Source organism: Peromyscus eremicus, chromosome 1, assembly GCF_949786415.1.
Source record: "Peromyscus eremicus chromosome 1, PerEre_H2_v1, whole genome shotgun sequence".
Taxonomy (NCBI): Eukaryota; Metazoa; Chordata; class Mammalia; order Rodentia; family Cricetidae; genus Peromyscus; species Peromyscus eremicus.
In genome coordinates this window covers 189387942-189393884 of record NC_081416.1, presented here as the reverse complement: position 1 = coordinate 189393884, position 5943 = coordinate 189387942, and the positions used below count along the sequence as shown (strand labels likewise).

The 5943-nt window shown below is 38.6% G+C and overlaps 1 pseudogene; it reads right to left on the bottom strand.

The window, feature by feature from the left end:
• Window positions 1–2791: 2791 nt before the first annotated feature.
• LOC131903691 (vomeronasal type-1 receptor 4-like) lies at window positions 2792–4975 on the bottom strand (annotated as a pseudogene).
• Between the last annotated feature and the right edge of the window lie 968 nt (window positions 4976–5943).

Here is a 5943-nt window from a genome sequence, read left to right as displayed (position 1 = left end):
GTGCTGTCAAAATGTCATTTTCTGTGACTTTGTACAAGCAAGTTATTTAGAAGATGTAGCATCTTAAATGTTTATCTTCCAACAATGCTACATGGAATAGGAAAAGAGAGGGCAAAAACAAGAAAAGAGGCAAGTGGTCTGCAGGTCCTGTAGTGGTGAGGGGTCATGTGACATATTGGCGCTCTATCTTTTTTCACCACCTCTAAGAGTAAAGGAAGCAGGTGATGATAGACCTTCAACATATACATGCAGATTTCTCATATCTGAGCATGATTTCTGTAGATAATCACAGGCTATTCCTGTAACAGTAACCAGCCTCAAGTCATGAGATTAACTCAGTAGATGTTGGTACATTGATGTGTAAAGGGGTGCAAACAGAACAAAGACAGCAATACCTCACAATTTTAACTTTCTTCCAGAAGTTTTCATCACTCCAGGATCATGATACTCAATAGTTACCACAGTCAACTTAATCTCTAGGAGAAGTCATAGCCCAGCTGATTCTGACCACACAGTCTTTGTTTCTAATATTTAGTATGCTGCTCTGTATTTCTGCTTTTATACATGCAAGAGCAAATGTACTTTTTTGTGTGTTCCTATTTTGAACAGGTATGTGATGTTAGCTTTCTGGTTTTCTAACTCTCTATGTTCTTCTATGAGGCAAAGTATTTCAAAAATCTCAGCATGCATAATCAGTCTGTGCTGTTCACAGGCTAGCCAGTGATTTCAAGGAATCATCTTGCCTCTTGCCTCCAGTAGTAGGATTGTAGACCTCCACCAACACTCTTGGGATTTCACAGATGCTAAGGCTGTAATCACAAATCCTTATTTTTAGGTAGTAGGTATTTCATCCACTGAGCCACCTCCCAGGCCCCCTTATTCCACGTACAATTTCAACAAGAATGTCCACTACTGAAGTGTTTGCTTTTATAATAGGGGGCCAAAATTCTATGTTATTATGCTGTAGAGGGCATGAGCTCCTTGTGCTCACAGATACACTCCTGGGAATCCAGAAATGCTAAACATGCAGGGTTGACTCTTCAAAGAAAGATATATGTAACTTGTTTTATACCAAGAATGTTGTGACTGGATGCAATTAATAGTATGGAGACCTGTGCTATCTGTGGGGCCAGGACACACATGAATTCCCCAGAGTATTTTGCTTATCCAAGACACTTAGTTCCTAGGCTTTCAAGCATTGTTTTTCAGTCAATAGAATCTATCCTTGTAGGAGATATCACATGCACTTTGCAATAGCCTAGGTATTATCTCTAGGACCAGGAAACACCTGACTCCCACAGACTTTTATGCCTATTTCAATTCCTCTCTTTAGACCTTATGCTTAGGGTTGTTTGTCAGTTAATAGAACCCACCTTTGTGGAAGAGAGCATATGTACTTTGTAAAATATTTCAATGTGAACATGTCTTAAACCTTGTTGTACACATGGTAATAAATTAATTACCATATGAAAACCTTTCCCCAAATTTGTGCTGTGCTTAAAAATGCCTAAAATAAACTGCCCAGACTCTAGAAATTTGAGTCAACAATGAAATATGAGTTGTATTAAACTGGATTTGCTTCTTGCCTCAAGTGCATATTACTCTATAGGCCCTGATGTTTGCAAATAGCCCCCACTATATCCCTTGAGGGAAAACTTGAATTCATGTGCACAAAATTGGATTTGTACATCAGCATAACAATGTATAAATTTATTGAAACTGTCACTGTTAAATCCCATAAGCAACATATGAACAATCAGAAAAATTAAAAGGACTTCAAATTTTAAATGTCTAGTATAACAGAATTCATACAGATATATTCTACAACTTTAAATATAATCAGTTACATTTGATCTATGTTGGGAAAAGTTATATGTCACCACTCATTGTTTAGTTACATGAGAAGCATCAGGCGGCACATTTGAGATTGAAGATATTATTCTTACATGTATAATCTGCATGCAGACTTTAGTCTGGTTTGGGAAATTCATTGAACAAAGAAGGTCTGACTTGTTTATAAAAACCATTTCTAAGATACAAATCAGTGTTTAAACCCTAGGTATTAAAAATGAAACATAATAATGTCATGATTCCTAATAGAAAGTGGAATAGAGAATGCAGAACACAAATGGGCTTTCAGAATAAGGTTTTAAACACAGAATGTGGAATTATCAAAAGGCATTAACAATAAAAATAAATAGATGGAATTTGAAGAAGTGTAAAAAACAGACATTAGATCATAAGTTTTCTATCTGATTCCACTGCTATATAAAACATGACAATTTCCAGTTGCTCCTATCAAATAGTTTGATAGCATTTAATTGGATGGGGCTCTCAAGAAATACAGATAATGATAAAAGAATAGAATCAGAGCAAGGAGAAATAAATTTTATTTAACAAGCTAATCACCAAACATACCAATAAAGTATGAACATAGTTGGTCTTGTTAGTCTGTTTATCATGGTCACAGTAACTTTTTTTTCAGAAATCTAAATTTTGCAATTTTGTTTTTTATTTAGCCTTTGTAGATTACACTATGTCACCAATAACTTGACAAATACATTGCATGAGATAGGGTAAACACAATCTGACTGAGTGTTTTTATGCACTGACTTAAATTAAATACAGATGCATAAAAGCACATACACATATTACAATACAGAAGTTTATAAATGCATAGCAATGTTCTTCTGTTTTTTGTCCACAATGTGCATACCCTTCCAAGGCATAAGGGATTAATAAAAAACCATGTATGGTGCTTTCAGTTCATGTTTTTAATCATATCAAGTTCTTATAAATTTCTCATCCAGGGAACACAGTGGTTGGATGCTATGGAATTGTGTTGCATGAGCAGAAAGTGACTCACAGCTGGGAAACACCGAGAGATTACTATGGTTGTATTTGCCAGGAACCAGGTAGGATTATTCAAGAACACCAGAAACAGTTGAAAGAGGCAGGTGATTATATAAAAGAACACAAAGGTAATCACCTGAAGAAGGAAAGTTTTGATAGCCTTGGAGTCAGTGGATGATCTTGGGAAAGTTTTGGTCCTGAGCATGTGTTGCATTCTCTACTTGTGCCTGTACAAGATAAGAACAGTTCATATGCTGGCCCAAACAATGTGGTCCTCATACACAGCACCCTTGAGAGGCAGGAACACACCATGTAGGATTTGGTCAGTTTTGTCAAGACAAACAAAGCATTATTCAAATTTTTGTATACTTTGCATGCTTTTATCTCCCAATTTTCAACTCATGTAGAGGAAATTAGAAATACTAGTGGGGACTTTCAGAATGCAACAAAAACACAGGAAGAAGTCAATGTGCTTGAATGTTTTGTCTTGAATCTCTGCCCACCTGGAATTGCCATGGCTGATGGTCTAGCCTTGGAAGACACTCATGAAACTGCTCCTATAAAGACATGCATCCCTGTCCATTTTGTGATGCTATAAGAGGAGCTTGTATCTAAAATTACAAAAGCTTTCAGTCCAAAATCTGTCATGGTGTAGGGCACTCCTTTACACAGAAGAGTTAAGAAATGCTCAATCATACCACAAGGGCACTTGCTCAGCTATGTTCATATCAGCATTATTTGTAATAGCCAGAAACTGGAAACAACCTAGATGCCCTTCAACTGAAGAATGGATAAACAAAATGTGGTACATATACACAATGGAATACTTCTCAGCAGAGGAAAACAATGACATCATGAGTTTTGCAGACAAATGGATGGATCTAGAAAAAATCATCTTGAGTGAGGTAACCCAGACTCAGAAAGACAAACATGGTATATACTCACTCATAGGAGGATACTAGATGTGGAACAAGGATGAGTGGACTGCTACTCACATCACTAGGGAGGCTACTTGGAAAACAGGACCCCAAGAAAGACACAGGGATCACCCAATGACGGAGAAATGAATGAGATCTACATGAACAATCTGGACATGAGTGGGGGTAATGAAGGGTGAGGGTCGAGGGAAAGAGAGCTTGGGGGAGCGGGAGATTGCAGCTGGATCAACAACAGAGAGGGAGAACAAGGAATAGGAGACCATGGTAAATGAAGACCACATGAGAATAGGAAGAAGCAAAGTGCTAGAGAGGCCCACAGAAATCCACAAAGATACCCCCACAACAGACTGCTGGCAATGGTCGAGAGACAGCCTGAACTGACCTACTCTGGTGATAGGATGGCCAAACACCCTAATTGTCGTGCTAGAAACCCCTTCCAATGACTGAGGATGCCAAGATCCACTGCCAGGCTCCAGGTGGAGCTCCAGGAGTCCAAATAGTGAGAAAGAGGTGGGTTTGTATGAGCGAGAATTTTTAGACCAAGGTTGCATAAAGCACAGGGACAAATAGCCAAACAAATGGAAACACATGAACTATGAACCAATAGCTGAGGAGTCCCCAACTAGATTAGTCCTTCTGGATCAGTGAGACAGTTGATTAGCTTGAACTGTGTAGGAGGCACCCAGACAGTGAGACCGGGACCTGTCCTTAGTGCATGAGCTTGCTGTTTGGAACCAGGGCCTTATACGGGGATACTTGGCTAAGCCTGGGAGGAGGGGACTGGACGTGCCTGGACTGAATCTACCAGGTTGAACTCAATCCTCAGGGGAGTCTTTGCCCTGGAGGAGATGGGAATGGCAGGTGAGCTAGGGGGAATGCAGGGGAGGGTGGCGGGAGGAAAGGAGAACAAGGGAAACCACGGCAGATATGTAAAATTAAATTAAATTATAAAATAAAATAAAGAAATTGGCTACAATCAAATAGTTCAGAATTCAGTCTGTGGAGTTCAGCTTGTACCTTGTGAAGTAAAGCATTAAGTAATTGTAAAAGACAGAAGAGTTGCCCAGAAGTCCAAATGTAGTCTGAGATAAGAAGATCATTCCTAGAGCCAGATTCTTACCTGTCATCCTGTAATTTCCTGATTTCTGAACCTAAGGATCATGCAGGGGAAGATGAGGCATGGGCTGAATTTCTGTCCGAACAAAATTTCACATTCTCTGTCCACAAAAGCTCCACTAGGAACAATGATTATTTGAGAAATTTGGAAGGTTTGAAGATGTTTATGTGGGTTTTAAAGCATGCACCCTTCACACAGAGCTGCCTCAGAGACAGGAGACTTGATAACTCCTGCACTATTCCATCTGTGAGCAGAGCATGACTTTACCAAGCACAGAGAAAATGACTTTAGCAGAGAGTGGTTACGGATTCATAAACTCATGCTCTGATTATAGGTACAACAAGGACTTGAACCTGGCTGAATGGCAATAGAGAAAACATGGAAAGATACAGTGCAGTTCCCTGACTGCTGCTCAGGTGGCTTCTTCAAACACAGCAGTGCAGGGTTTCCTTTGTGCTTACACATAGCTGCTCACCCCACATTGCTGCTGCTTTGACCTCTTTTTTGCATCATGTGTTCACATGAATGTAAAGTTCTATTTTCATGTCAATATAAATTATGAGTGAATATTTCCAGACACTATAGTGTGAAAGTAACCTGCCCCATAGTGAATCTTGCCCAACTTTGAGTTAATGCCTCTATAATTGCATGATTTCATAGAGACTTTCCTGGATCCATGAGAGAAACATAACTGTAATATGTCACAGAACTGTTAAAAACCATGTTATTTATTTTGGACAATAAATCAAATACATTTAAATATTGTGTGTTATAGAAATAATCTATCATCAGTCTCAGATCACACACCTAATTCCTGATGAATACCAGCAGAATACAAAAATATTGGCTATTAATGTAAGAGTGGAGAAAATTTTAATATAAAAGATGTCATGCAACAATGTTGTGTGAAAAAAATGAAATATAGGTGTCTAAACTGGGAATAGTTCAAATGTGGATTTTATTAGACTATTGCTAAGGATCATTTCCAGTTTACAGATGAATTTCAGGATGACAAAAAAGTCTTCCACTACCCTT